The sequence below is a fragment of the Marmota monax genome, unplaced genomic scaffold, assembly GCF_021218885.2.
Source record: "Marmota monax isolate L192 unplaced genomic scaffold, Marmota_monax_Labrador192_F-V1.1 WCK01_AAM20220418_F8-fsc00088, whole genome shotgun sequence".
Taxonomy (NCBI): domain Eukaryota; kingdom Metazoa; phylum Chordata; class Mammalia; order Rodentia; family Sciuridae; genus Marmota; species Marmota monax.
This window is the reverse complement of record NW_026694492.1, coordinates 5,273,367-5,289,038: the sequence shown is the minus strand read 5'-3', so window position 1 is coordinate 5,289,038 and position 15,672 is coordinate 5,273,367. Positions and strand designations below refer to the sequence as shown.

The window sequence follows — 15,672 nt, the reverse complement described above, 5'->3', positions numbered from 1 at the left end:
ATTTAATAAGTTATCGACTTTAAGATAATTTGTATTTTGTGTTTCTGCTAAGAAAGAAAGAAAAGTGTCATCAAACTATGCCATGCCATGGATGGCACATGAATCCCGATCCCAGAGATTTTGAAAAAGCTCCAGCAAGTGTATTTATGATTTGAGGCAATACACATCCATCATTTTCTTGGAACCTCATAAGGAAGTTTGGGGTCTAACAAGCAGAGACTAAGCATACATAGGAGGTAAAGTTGCTTCCCCAACAAAACCCTATTAGTGTTTGCTTTTAAAACATTTATTTGATGGGACCTCAGGGCAAGATTTTCTGTGGGAGATATTTTTCAAAATCACCTGCTACAGTAGTTTATGGGATGACTGAATCAAGCCAATAAACTCTCAAAGGATTTGTGCTTCCTCTGTCTGTGACATGGCAGAAAGCAATATGGAGAATAGACCCGTCAAGGAGGAGCACAGATGTGCCTGAGTTTGACCTCTTTCCTAAATGCTGTGGGACCAGCAGGTTGGTTGTTGAACCTCACAAAGAATGCTCGGGAGGAAGTTCACATGGCCTCTGGAGAGCAGTTTAGCAAACTGGAGTAGTGTGGTGTGGGCTGGTGTGCGGAGTACTTGTACCCTTGACTTGGCTCTGACATATCAAAATTGGTTTTAAAACTTAAACAAAATGTTAGATATATAATAACTAAAAAGAGTATTTCTAACATCTACGTATATGTGAAGAATAAAGAACCAAGTAAGAAGAGGAACAGTACTGATGTTTTGAAGCCTTATGATTGACATTTCCAAATTGTAATCCTCTCTTTTTCTCTCCTGAAGTGATTACTATCCTGGTCACCTCTTTTCTTTTCTTTTTGGGGGGTGGGGTGGGGTGGGATAACCAGGGATTGAACTTAGGGGCACTTGGCCACTGAGCCACATCCCCAGACCTATTTTGTATTTTATTTAGAGACAGGGTCTCACTGAGTTGCTTAGCACCTCGCTTTTGCTGAGGCTGGCTTTGAACTCACGATCCTCCTGCCTCAGCCTCCAGAGCCGCTGGGATTACAGGCCCCTTTGCTTTCCTTAAGACAAATATTCCTAAACAAACTACTTGGTTTAACCTGTTTTAGAATGTTAGGTAAAAATGAATTATACTGCATATATTTTTCTAAAACTTGCTTTTTTATTGCTCAACATTATACATTTTGAATTGCACCATGTCCAGGCGTGGACACTGTGTTCCATTACACAATACATAATTCATTCATGCATCCTCCAGTTTATGGATGTTGACTTGTTTTGCTCTGAAGGACAATGCTGCTGTGAATTTTTTTATATATACTGCTTGGTAAATATGTGCATGAACTTCTCTTGCAAATATGTGAGAGAAAGAAAGGGAGAGTGAGAGAGAATACAGCTGGGAATATATCTGGCATGATTGTGGGTGTGCCTGGGTTCAGTTTTACGAGGTAATGCTCAACGCTATTCCAAAGTGGGAGGAATGGTTTTGGCTCCCAGCAGCAGTGTATGGGCGTGCTCATCACCATCTCCTCACTTCGCATCTTCCTGAGGCTTGATGTTGTCAGATTTCAAAAATTTTGCCCACCTTGTGGGAGTGAATAGTGTCTCACTGTGGTCTCATTATGCATTTTCCTGAGGATGAATGGATTTCCCCACACGTTCAGTGTGCATTTGTCTTGCTCATCTGTAAAATGCCTCTTTATATTTTTACCCATGGAATTTTTTACCCACATGGATCGTCCTATTCTTACTGATTTGCAGGAGCTTCTCTGTCTTATGGCCACCAACCCTCTGTTAGTTGTAGGTATTGTGTAGACCTTCTCTCAGTTTGAATCTTGTCTTTGCACTCTCTTTCTGGATCTTTTGATACAGGGACATTAATGTGGTTGAAACTCTCTATTTTTTTTTTTTAAATAGTTTCTTCTTGTAACTTTCCTAAACTTTGTTAACCTGTGGCAACAAAAATGTTTTTCTAAAAATTATAATGTTTCCCAAATGCCGTTGATCTATCTGGAATTGATTTTAGGGAGTGGTGTGGGGGATCCGCTGTTTCTTCCTTTCCTCCCACCTTTCCATCCTTCCTTTCTACCTTTCTGTCCGTCCTTCCTTCCCTTTATTCTCTTTCTTTCATTCCCTCCTTCCTCACTCCTTCCCTTTTTTCTCCCTTCTTTTATTTCTTTTTTAAAAAATTTTATTTGTTTTAATTAGTTATCTATGGCAGTAGAGTGCACTTATATACTTTGATATATCATACATAGATGGGGTATAATTTCTCATTTTTCTGAGTGTACATATTGGAGAATCACATTGGTCTTTTACTTCTTTCTTATCTCCTTCTTTCCCTTCCTCCCTTCTTCTTCTCTCCACTTCTCCCCCTTTATTCCTTCCTTCCTTGATTTTGCTTCTTGCTAACCCATCGTCCTCATTCCTAAAGCATCTTTCCCTTTTCCGCTTGTTGCAACGTCAGGTTATCTGTATACGAGTGGGTCTTCTCAGGGAGAATTCTGCTCCATGGACTATTGGTCTATTCCTGCTCCAACACCACAGTCTTATTTATGATGATTTTTAAATAGTCTTCTATCTGGTGGGGCACATTATTGTTTTCAAGCCTGAGAGGAACCAGAGTTGACCATGACCAGGATGATTGATAAATGGAAGATTTCCTTAAAAAAAAGAAAAAAATCCTCAAGAATGTCAGTTCCAAATGAACTGGCATACATACAGTCTAAGAAAGTGAAAGGATAAGGCAGAGTCCTTTCCTTTGTTGACATAAAATAACAATGCTGCTTTAAGGAAATAGTTTATTTTGAGCCACAGAGGAGTGACCGTGCCCTGGGAACACAGATTCAAGTTACCCTGAATGACATGTTCCACAGTGGAAGAGGTTAAACGAACACAGAACGAGAGAAATTCATAAATCAATGCCTTTACTCAATCTATTGGTGCAAGCCTCAGGAAGGCAGGAATCTCTTCTATGGGTTTTGCGTGGATCTTATAGCATCTTAGCTTTGGGGTTGGTGAGGTGCTAAGCTTAATGGTACATTCTGAAAAGTGTATCTATCAGTCACCAGAATGTTAACACAGACACAAAAGTTAAGGTAACTGGCTCTTAGAGGGCTTAAGGTAGCTCAAGAGAATTTTGGTTCTTGACCTACAACACCCATCTCTGCACCATCATGAGGCTCTGGTGGACCAGGGCAGCTCAGGCTACAGCAACTTTACTATTGGTGTGACTACAGAGAACCGCAGTTCAGACCTGTTTCTTTGCAGGCACCCAGCAGAAAGCAAGGCGAACCTTTGCTGAAGATGCCACCTACCTTCATCTTTGGAGGGGAGGAAGCATGTTGGGTTCTTTCCCTACAAGAACCAGAAGGGACCACACACAGGTTCACAGGGACACCGATTTCACTTTCTTCTTCCTTTCAGTCAAGCTTCTCACCTGGGCCAGGAAGTCCTGCCTTTAGAGAGCTCTAGCCACCCAAGTTGATTGCATTTTATTTTGATGAAAAGAAAATAATGGAACAAAAAACCAGAGTTCTCACAGAGATTCCTTCTTTGGAGTTATCTAAAGTTTATCAGCAAAATAACTTTGACTAAGTTAAATGGCGATGTGTCACACACCCAAAACGTGTGAAGCAATTTGAAAAAATATTTTAAATATGCCATGGATTTGTAAATTAATGCAGGGCTCACTGTGCTTGAATTTCCATTTCTAAACTGCTTCATTTGCATGCAAAGAGTGGGCAATTTTTGTGTGTGTGAAAATTTAGCCTTAAGAAATGAAAATCAAAAACTCAGCAACTTGAAAAGAGCTGTTAGGCATAGAAATTGTTTAATCGGTTTCCAGCAGGGCCAATGGTGTTGGCATTTTGAAATACCAGATTGGATTGGCATCCTAGGAAAAGAAAAAAAAAGAAAGAAAGAAAAAGAAAAACCTGAGCTCAGAAAAAGTCGCCTAAAAAAGCCACCATCCACAAAGTGGTGAAAGAAGATAGCCGAGATATGACAAATGCCAATGAAACAAATTCTGCCATCGAGAGAAAGCCCGAAGTGTGAAATGAACAAATGTTAAATGTGATAAAATTTCTGTCAGTGCTACCCCAATCATCCACTCTGACAAATACAATGCCTGATTGAAACATCAGGTGCTTTTGTCTAAGGGCTGTTTAAAGACATCCCAGCGCTGTGGGTGCATCTTCAATGCGATGTTCTCACTTCAGACTGCATTCAAAAGACACCTACTAATTCTCTCCCTAACAAGGTTGAGAGCCCCGATTTGAATTTTCATTCCAGGTCTTTTAAGAAACATGGTGAAAATAAGATGTCATTTCAACATAGTTCTACGTGTGGTGGTATTTTCATAGCTCAGACCTTAAAAACTGGACCAGAATACCAGATTTTATTAGAGACCATGTTTTGTCATCTATAATTATCCCAAATGAAAGCTGAAAAGCTAAATCTACCTTTATATTATAAATAATGATGAAGAAAATAAAAAAGATCACTAGTGATAATAAACTCTGTTCATATGCTTATTTCACACACATTTATTGGGCAACTTCTTTGTCCTGGGTACTATTCTAGATACTGAAGATGCAGAAATGAGTCAGAAACAGCCTTTTTGGTGAGTCTCTTTGTAGTGGGTTTTAGACTACAAGTTGTCTCATCTCTTGTCTATTTTTCTCCCAAAAGATTGATGAATACAAGAAGCCCAGATAACAAGGATGTTGTATTTCTCTTTAGCCTGTGCTCATGGAGGAGAAACCAGCTCAAGAAGTACAATATAAGTGTCTTATAGTATTTGAGTTAGATGCTCTGCTCAGACCCTTGGCTCTCCCCTGAGGAGAGCAGAGAAAATGGGCTCTTGGCAGTTCTAGGTGTGTTCAAAATTTGTAAATTTTCAGATATGCTTATAAAGAGGTAGAAGAAAAAAATTGCAGATTTGGGCAGAGAAGCATTGCATGGATGTGCCTCTGTAGAGGTCAGCTACCAATGCCTTTGTATCTTTCTGGGTGATCTGCAGACGAAGGTGTACCTGGTGTATGTGGCTCAGGTTGGGCTTGAAGGATGAAACTTGAGGTCTTTGTGAATACTTACCAATTTGCTGTTGAGTACGGAGTCATCTTGTAATTTACCAACCCACCATAGAACCAGAATGATTAGTTTTTTTTTAGTTGACATGTGGGGTATGTGCTCCAATGTCTGAATTTTATACTCAAAGAATCAGGATTTCCTTCTTTTTTTTCTTTTTCTTTCTTTATTTCTTTCTACCATGGATTGAACCCAGGGTGCTTAACCACTGAGAAATATCCCCAGCCCTTTTTTTATATTTTATTTTGAGACAGGGTCTTGCTAAGTTGCTGAGGGTCTTGCTGAGTTGCTGAGGCTGGCTTGGACTTGCAATCCTCCTGCCTCAGCCTTCTGAGCCACTGGGATTATAGGTGTGCACCATTGCGCCTGGCTTATTTTTCTTCATAAAAAAAGTTCATACTCCAAATGACAATACATTAGTGTACGAAAAATACTTCAAGATGCATGATTATTGGTGCTGAGCATGAAACCCTGGCATGGTTCCAGCTAGTACACATTTTACGAAGGTGAGACTGAACATGGCTCTCAATTGACGCATCTCTGAACCTCACATCAGTTAGGAATGCTTCTGGTTTTCAGGAACAGAGAATCTGATTAAGGGTGGACTGATCAATAAATATTTAACTTTGGAAAATGACGACTGGAAGATAGGCACTTTTGGGTTGGTGCAATGGCTCAGCAATGCCTCGGTCACCCAGGAGTCGTGAGTCAGCTTTCTGTCACTGTGACCAAAAGTCCTGACAAAAACAACTTGGAGGAAAAATTTATTTTGGCTAATGGTTTCAGTGGTTCAGTCCGTGGTCAGTGACTTCCCAGTTCTGGGCCCAAGGTGAGGCAGAACATCATGGTGGAAGGGCACGGTTGACAAGACTGCTCAATTCATGACAGACAGGAAGCATAGAAGAGAGATCAAAGGGCCAAGGACAAAACATGAACTCCAGAGGCATGACCCCAGTGACCTACTTCATTCAAGCACCACCTACCAACAGTTACCACTCAGTCCTTTCAAAGTTCTAATTGACCAAATGGATTAATCCACTAATTAGGTTATAGCTTTCATATTCTAACCATTTTATCTCTGAATGTTCCTACATTAACATGGGAACTGTAGGGGACACTTTGTATCCAAACCATAAGAGCCATGTCAGTATATTTTTTTCCTACTCTGGTGGTTATCACCTTGTCATTACAATATGGCTGCTTGAGCTCCAGGTATTATCTCTTGGAGGTGATACCTCAAGCAGTCCTAAGCAGAAACCGAGGGCCAAAAGTTAAAAATCATATCTCCTGAACCTCTGTCTTTTAGACAGTAAATGGAGCCTTGAGAATTATCATGTTACTGCTCATTGGCCAGACAGTATCACACATCTATCCTATGATAGTCACTGTAAGGGGAATGGGATCACCGGGAGTTGTTAGATCAGTCATTATTTACTTCCTGGAACTGGGGAGAGGCCCACCTTTCTGAGATCTGGGGATGTGTGCTCACTGCCAAGACCCACTGTTGGAGTTCTTTGGCAGGGAGGCCACACTGTAGAAATGTCAGAATCAAAGTGATGAGCAAAGTAGCACAGGAGACAGACCAAAGTCGTGGGTTAGACGAAGGGTTCTGGGAACAGAAGACCCCAGAGGCCAGCCTGGATCTGCTGTCTCCCAGTCATAGGACCTTGGACCAGTTAGATCTCTGCTTCACAGTTATCTGCAACGGTGCCTACTTTACAGGGTTCTGATGAGAATTCAGCACAATGTGGGTAAAGCACTCTGCACAGAACGAGGTGTGTGGTAAGGGATTAACAAGGAGTGAGTGTTTTTCTTATTATCCCATAGCTAGCGGGGAAGGATGTAGGGTTCTTTGCTGCCACATGCAGATGAAGCTTTGGGGCTCACTTTGGAAAGAGAATTGTCCTAAAAGTCGTGAGGTCAGGGCTTTAATTCAGCCAAACTTGCTATGTGTTTGTGCCTGTCAATTTCCATTTGTGGGCTTTAGTTTCCTCAAGTGTAAGCTGAGGATCAGGGCTGAGTGGTCCTGTGAGTTCCATTCTGCTCTGGCATTGTGCTTTCATGGTGGGCTTTCTGTAGTGGTCAGCTAGTGACACAGTGGTCAGGGTGTCTTCAGGAGCCTCTCTCATCACACTCAGTGTCAAAAATGGCAACTACTTCCTGTCTGTTCCCTATTGGTGGTTGCTGTTGTCCTCTGAAGGTGGGCCATCACTGAGGTCCTTATGCTCCCCTTGTGGTTCCTAGGGGTTGGTGGTTCCACTTTGTTGCTAAAAACAGCCCCCAGAGGAAGTCTGGTGCTGTTGAAATGGCTAGTGACGTCCTCCCCAAGTGTTTCCCTGCAAGAGAGATCCGGACCAGGCTCCTGTCCTGCTCCCTGGCAAGACTTGGTTTTGCATTTGGAGCTCAATGGGCTATTCGGAAACATTCTGAGTTTAACTTTGTACTTAGTTTCAACAAAAACAAGGCAAATGCATAATTAGCATTTTAACAATAAATAAATTAGAACTTGAGATTGCTATAACAATATACACTGTTAGAAGAAGAATTGAAGAACGCAGTCTAAAAATAAAGTCAAAACCATAAACATACTCTCTTTTCTCCCTGGAAATCAAAAACACACCAATGGCTTTATGACAAAGGAGGAATAATGAAAGGCACCGAAAACTTTTCTCTCCACCTAATAGTGGGAAGGTACTTATGTGGACTTGGATGGGGAACAGTTGTATCCTCAACAATAAACTTGCCCTAAAAGGCTTGATTATTAGTTCCACTTAAAAAAAGCAACATCAACAAGGATAAATGTAAAACGGATGTTAGGAGATTTTAAAAAGCTGCGACCTATGAAAACGAAGTAGGCATTTGCAAAAACACTGTTCCAATCAACAGAATTGTTTCCTTCAGAAAAACTGTCAGATGCCCCCCATACTCTGTCCTGGCACATCCTGGAAATTGTCTTTCTTCCTGTGGGACATGGTGTTGTTCAAACGGTTCATGAAGCCTGTCATGCCCTAGAAAATTCTGAGTGTCATTGTGGAATAATCAGCCTCAGATTTAATGTTACAAATTTTCCAAGTCCTGTTGCAATTAAAAGAAATTCAGGGCCAGTGGCAAAAGTCTTGGGAGTCCACACTGATATAAAGTGGACCCCAAGGGACGGGAGCCCATTGGACCAGGGGTTGGCTCCCACCAACCCCTGCATTGGCTTAGACCATTGGAACTCCTCATAATCCAAACACTTAGACTCCGTGGAACCATAGATCAGGAGCAGGTATTAAGCTGTGTTTTGAGTTTCTCTGACATATTCCATGGCAATTTAGCTTGGGGACTGAATGTCCCAAGAAACAAAGTATAAATACCCAAACAAAATAAGTCCAGAATTCCATGAAGTGAGATGATCCACATTCTGAAAGACTCTTCTATCTTAAATGCTTTATAGGAGAAAATAGATTCAGAGCACAGATATTGGAAGTATTTTAAAATTTGGAAATGTATTTGGAAAAAATATGTGTGTGTGTGTGTGTGTGTTTACCTGCACATACAGAAGCTTGAATGCTAGCTCCTCTTCCCTTTCTAGGGTGAATATGAAAATGACATTCATCTTGTAATGAACTGAATTTTACTTTTTCCTGTATTGTCTTCCCCCTTCCCTATGCACTGGGCCTTGATGCTCACTTTGGGAGGAGCTTTAGAAAAATTATTGTGCCCAATTAAGATCCAAGGAGGCACACTTGGGTATATTGAGAGTTCTTGTAACTTGGAGTTGAATTAAAAAAAAAAAGTAGAAGCAAATTTGTAGAGGGGGGGGAAAGTTCCTATGGCAAAAACCAAGCTAGGGACTTAGAAGCAGGCCAAGAGGACCAGGGAAGACAAGCAGGGCACACTCAAGCCAGAGCTCGTTAAATAGAAATGGGTCTGAGGGAAGAAGAAAGCAAACTAACTGGAAAAACAGAGGGACTGTACATCCACAGGGCTTTGCAGCCAACTCTCAGTGTTTGGAAGCCGATCACAGGAATTTGGAGCTGGAAGGGAGCTTAAAGATCCCCAAGTCTAAGTGCTTTCCTGTTGCAGATGAGGAAACAGGGTGGAAGGCTTTGTCTAAGGTCCCTGCTAAATCAGAGCAGAAGGAGGCTTGGGCCTGGGGCTCCCCATTCTCCCCAGGGGAGGCTGGAGGCTCCCCTGGGGTGGGCAGGATCTAATTTCTTATAGGTTTGTGCTTCCCTGCTCATTGAAATATCACTAGGAAGTGACAAGGGAAATAGAGGTAAACCAGATTTAAAAAACAAAACTAAAGTGGCAAGGTAATAACAACCAGCATTAAGATATACAGCAAGAGTCCCTCAAAGCTGGTTGTGCATAGAACCACCCAGAAAGCTTAGAAGGAAATGCTATGATAGCCTCCGTATCAGACAAAATTGAAATCAATGTGAGCGAAGCTCTGACACATGCCATTGGAAAAAGCTCCCAGATGATCTAAACATGTACCCAGAGTTGGCAAAAAAGTTCCAGGTTGAAATCTGCAAGTGGCCCTGTGACTTGAGATAGGTTGCTTAGCCTCTCTGAGCCTCTCCTTATTCATAAGTGAAATGGAGCTGATGAACCATGTCTTCTAAGGTTACTGAGAGATTGGATGAGTATATGTCCCACCTGGCACAAACTAGTTATTTATCATTAAGTGCTTCCTTATGAGAACCTGGACCTCAGAGATCATTCTCAACAATTCACACTGACAGCTCTCGATTTTCCATATTAGGTGATGGGGGAGAGCGTGTAGCCACTGCGTTACCGTTTGTATATGAGGTGTCCCCCAAAAGTTCATGTGTGAGACAATGTGAGAAGGTTCAGAGGGGAAATGATTAGGTCATGAGATCCTTAACGAATCAGAGAATTAATCCCTGATGGGATTAACTGTGGGGACTGGAGGCAGGTGGGGTGTGGCTGGAGGAGGTGGGGCATTGGGGGAGTGGCTTTGGGTACATATTTGTATCTGGCTAGTGGAGTCCTTCTTTCTGCTTCCTGAAACGTTTCCTCCTACATCATAGTTCTGGTTGGCTCTTTCAGTCACAGCAGCAAAAAAGCTGACTGAAACACACTGCCAAAGTGACACGTAGTCCACTGTCAAAGCCACCTCTCCTGAAATTCTGTTGGGTACTTGGAGGAGCAGAGCCTCCTGGCTGGTATTAGGGGGTACAGCAGGGATTCCCAGAGTGTGACTGCATGGTGGGTGGTACACGAGCCCAGCCATGAATGGCAGAGTCACAGAGATAAAGGTCTTTTTAGTGGTCTTTCAGTGCTTCTGCTGTTATGAAGGACATTGTAGGTGCTTAGTATCGATGCTTAAGCAGAAGTGTTCTCAGGCCTTCTGACTTAGAATTTAACATGTTTCACTTTCTTTCTGCTTATGTTTAAGGTGGCCTTTTATTTATGGCAAATGATTTGGTTTTCCATTTATAGTGAACTTCTGCAGAGAAAAATGTATTGACTTAAACCTCCTAATGCAGGAGTGTGAAGCAGGTGGGGCCCAAGTCAGGGTGCTGCAAGATTGCTGGTCTGGGATTCCAGAGCTCCTGTTTTGGCTCACCTGAGCCTTCCCCTGGAGCAGGAACACACCCTTTCTGGGCCCCAGTTTCCAAAACTCTTAAAATAAAATCTATACACTTGACAATGTGGAAGATTCTTTCCAATTTAAGCATGTCTGATATTCAAATTCATCGCAGTTTGGCCTTTTGATGAGTTTCAATTATCAAAGAAGAAAAAAGAACTCCATAAAGAAAGAAATGGAAAGGATATTAAATTTTTCTGTTTCTTTTCCCATTGACAAACTTGGTGGTTACTGGGTCCTCAATATATTGAGTTTTTTTTTTTTTTTTTTTGCTGATAGCTGTGCTCTTCGATGAGATTGCTACTCTTGCTGATAGCCCTGATTCATTAGTTTTAAAGTCTGTTGTGATCTGGCTGATTGCAGACACTCAGGTGTAACGCCCAAGCCAGGTGCATTTTTTGTGTGAATTTCCCAGGTAATTAGATCGGTGGTTTATTGCTAGGTTAGCATATTTCTTTCTTTTTAGCCCTCTCGGGAAGGCTGAAAATACAGGACAGACTCTCCCCCTGCACAGAGGTAGTAAAACATTAATTGGTATAAAACAGCATTTCTTTGGTGTTTTGGATACAAAGATGGCAACAGCACTCTGCCAGTCACACCTAACTGTGAGTTTTGGTCTGTAGCACACGGATGCCCACAGTGTGGGTTGAGATGGCTTCAGAGCTGATGAGCCAGGACATAAAGGATGTGGAGGGAGGTGTTTTTTTGGTCATTCTTTGAGGTTGATGCCCACTGGAAAGGGCAGGGCCCAGGACGAGGCAAGCAAGGTGCCCCTGGCACTAAATTCAAGGAGGCTACAGAGGTTCCTTCAAGTTCCTCCCCAAGACCTGGCCCTCTGGAAGCTCTCTATATACGGGGGCCTGAGCTGCCTCTGAGCCTGGTCTGGAGGGTGGAAAACGAGTTGTTACGTCCAGTCACTGTCTCTCCTGCTGTAGGCCTCACCGCTGGGGTCTATGGCCGGTTTTCATCTTCGCTGCAGGCCGCTCTCCACCACCACTCCCCCAGCTCCTCTCTCAGGGCAGCTCCTGCATGCCTGTGTCCCCTGCTGTGACTTTCTACCTCCTGTTCCCTGGATGAGAACATAAATGAGCCTGGGACATGGGAGTTGTGGGGATGTCAATTCGACTCTCCCCTTCAATGAGTCTTGTGGTGCAGCTGTGGTCCTAGACCCTTTCTGGTTCATTTCTTTACGTAATCTGTCTGATATCACTACACCAGCCTCAGCAAAGGGGAATCCAGGCTCAGAAAATAACCTGGTTTGCCCTCAAGTGCTAGTGGTCTTCTGAAATTGGTGATTTTTACATGCTCCCATTCTGCAGAAAGATTTTGGTTTTCTAATGCAGGAGAAATATTGGGGAGATTTCTCAGAAGGTCAAAGTGTTTGGAATTGATGTACAGCTTCCCCTGATTAAGGTTGGGCAAACACTGCCTGCCTAAATGCTATAATTCTTGGGATCACAAGTTTGTTTTTTTTCTTCTTCAAGTACTAGGGATTGAACCCAGGGGTGCAATATCCCCAGCAATTTTAAAATTGTTTATTTCCTATTTTGCAACAGGGTTTTGCTAAGCTGTCCAGGTTGAGCCTCAAACTTGGGATCTTCCTGCCTCAGCCTCCCAAGTAGCAGGGATTATAGGTATGTACCACCATGCCCCGTTTATAAGGGATTTTAAAGAATATCGGAGTCTGGAGGTGAACACTCAGATAAGAATTGATCTCAAGACAGGTCATCTATGGACCACGGAATTTTAGGCAGCCCTGTAAAAGCAAGTGGGAATCCTTGGGACTGGAGCTACAAGTAGATCCATGAATGCTATTCAGTGGAATATCCTAGTAACAATGGGAGGCTCTGGGCATGAGAATGAAATGTGGAAACATTGAATTGGGGAAACAGAGGGTCTATCAGCAATTTGTTCACTCACTCATTCATTCACTAACTCATTTGAAAATATTTAGTGAGTATCTAATCAGTTCCAAACATTCTCAGCTCTGGATACACTGGGAAACCATCAGATAAGAGCATGGCTCTCCTGCAGCTGAAGCTGAGACGCTTTGACACTTAAAGTAGAGCAGAGGAGAAATGAGAAGGGAGACCAGGAAGGAATGGCCAGGCAAGTGGCTGCAGCGACAGGAGGGAACCCTTTAGGGAAGCCTGGAGAACAAGGGAGAGCAGGCTAATAGCCTTGTCTGAGGGGACATGAGCCTGAGGAGAGGGAGCCGTCAGGACGTCTGGTGCCCTGTCAACTTCCACCCTGACAACCTACAATGTTCCCTCTTCAGCTCTTTCTCAAGCTTCACTAATGCCGTTCACAGACCGACTGGGCAAATGATGCTCCCGACAATAAGGAAGCAGCACATTGTCTGCTTGTGACAATGTGGGGCTCTTGTGGCAGCCTCCTGGGGGTCCAGCATTATCAACCACGGTTAACAGGAAGCATCTGAAGATGTGTTCTTATTTGGGGTCAAAGTGGATCTGAACGCCATCCATAAACGTGCAGCACTGTGAACAGAACAGCGGATTCCTGAAATGATGTATGTGTCTGCCAGGATCAACCACGGGCCCTGCCAGATCCTTGTGGGAGATGAGATGCCAGAGAGCAGCCTGTCAAACAAAGAAAAGCCGAAATGGCAGCACCGCCTCCCATGGCAGGAAATGTAGAAAATGTTCCTTGGAATCCAGCTCCCCTTTGTGTAATCATGACAATACCGAGATACCAACCCATTTGCTCCTGAGAATAATTACGAGTAACATGCGTGTAATCCTCAAGAGTTTATCAAGTGCTCCCGTGGGTGTTATCTTATTGATTGTGTTCGCACTTGGAGTGTGTGGACAGCCCGGGTGAGGAGTCCTCAAGTCTTCGTATGTCAGCTTGCTTAAGTGGGTCTGTCTCCTTTCCAAAGTGGAGCCATGGAAACTGTGGCAGCCACTAGGATGCGGCGGTGTCCTGCCTTTAAATGACTTGCCTCCCAGCAGTCTCGGAAATGAAAAATTACTCGGAATCCCCATTGTAGGAAATTTCCCATTTTCCCCTTTATATTTTGAGTTCTCCAAATTTTTGGAGATAAGCATGGACTACCTTTGTAATCAGAAAAAACAAAATACTTATAAAATCCAGGGAAGCATGCATTTGAATGGTACCCCGGCTGATGAGATTTGCCTCCCAGGGCAAGCCTGGCCTTGGGGATTGGCTGGCTGCTTTGGCCAAGCTTCCTGAACCAGAAGAGTCATCGCATTTTTGAACTGGGGCCATCGAGAACTTCTAGTCACCCCCTTAGCACACCAGCCAGTGTGCAGAGAATGTAACCAGCCAGAAGCTGTGTCCTACTTCTCCAAAATAGATACTTGGAAAGCTCTATGCCCGCAGAGGGAAGCCAAAGATATTGATCCCTTAGCTGAAGTGAGATGAATTCTGGACATGTTCTTTTCTCTTTGCAGTAGTTCAGTTTTTATTAAATAATATGAACTCCTTCAAGGAAATATGGTGAGTAAAAAAAGGAAAAATATTCTATTTACAATATGTCCACTAAACATGATCACAAAATCTCTCCACAAGTCTTTTAACATGTAAGTGGGTTGGGATTTTTTTTTTCCATAGTGGTACATATATTTATTTGGACTTCTGAGATTTCTTTTCCACAATGATCTTTTTGAATAATTGAGAGTAAACATTCATTATAATTTTTTTTTTCTAACTGGATATGGAACCCACAGCCTTTTGCATGCTAAGCAGAGGCTTTGCCACTGAGGTTCTTCCCCAACCTATCATTATAAAAAATTTAAGACTTTTCCATGGTGAAGGAGAGACATTTCCCATAGCCTCCAACAATTTTTGTAGGTCATTAGTGCAGGGGTGGTTCTCTGAACTAACTGCCCTTTTATAACATGACTTCTTTGTTCTGAGTTTCTGACTTTAATTGTAATCTTGAAAGAAGGGCACACAGAACTGGGGATGTATGCCTAGCTTGCATGATCTCCAGATCCCCAGCACCCTGGAAGGGCACATAGGTGATATATCACTCTTTCCTCTCAAAGACGTCCTTTCTATTTCATTACTTGGAAAGATAACTTCCCTGGGTACAATTTTCTTGCTTTATACTTTGTCCTCTTCAAAATGCAGCACTCATTGCTTCATTATTATTCTTTTTTAAGCATTTAATATTAAAGACTATAACATCAGCCAGAATTTTATCCTGTGTGTAAACTGATTTTTTTGTTGTTGTTGTTTATAAACATGTAGTTTTTAAAACTTTATCCTGGTGGTCCTATTTTTTTTTTTTTTTTTTTGAGGAGTTCATGCTATTTTTTTCCCCATGGGTTTTCTTGGAATGTGGTGAGATGTTTGATCAACATATATTTCTTTCCTTCTCTAGAGGAAGGTTTTCTTAACTGTTATTTTGAATATTGTGTTTATATACTATGTTTTTATTGGGTGCAACAGGATGCCCTGGAGTTTCTTACTTATTCACATTTCTCCCACTGCTGTGAGGGCATCATTGATGCCAGAAGACTTAAGGAAAGCATCAGAAATGGAATCAAGACTGCTATGGATGGGAAAGACAAACTTTGGAAACAGAGAGAGAGAGAGCTAGGGGACGGGAAATGTATATGCTAAGGTAGGCGGATCCAAGTACCAATAGGAAGTCTAGAAATGCAGTTTCTCCTCCAATAGGAGGTCAATTTGTCTTTTCATCTGCAGGTTGTAGGCAATTGATAAGAGGCACCAAAAACATCAAAAACCAAACTGGCACCTTCCAAAATAATAACAAAAAGAGGACCTTTTTTTTTTTTTTTTTTTTTTTTAAAGAGAGAATGTGAGAGAGAGAGGGAGAGAGAGAAAGAGAATTTTTTAAATATTTATTTATTTATTTATTTTAGTTTTCGGCAAACACAAACATCTTGTTTGTATGTGGTGCTGAGGATGGAACCCGGGCCACACGCATGCCAGGCGAGCGCGCTACTGCTTGAGCCACATCC

At 42.3% G+C, this 15,672-nt stretch overlaps 1 long non-coding RNA gene across 2 annotated transcripts in view; it reads left to right on the top strand.

The window, feature by feature from the left end:
• Window positions 1-14,920, top strand: part of LOC124075854 (uncharacterized) — a 50,802-nt gene extending 35,882 nt beyond the window's left edge. The window contains exons 4-5 of one of the 2 annotated variants that reach the window (XR_009224516.1): window positions 12,256-12,333; window positions 12,978-14,920. This is a non-coding gene — a long non-coding RNA (uncharacterized LOC124075854). Of the gene's footprint in view, window positions 1-3,279; window positions 4,485-12,255; window positions 12,334-12,977 lie in introns of those variants that run through there. The other variant, XR_006846185.2, reaches the window with a different exon arrangement.
• The last annotated feature ends 752 nt before the right edge of the window (window positions 14,921-15,672 follow it).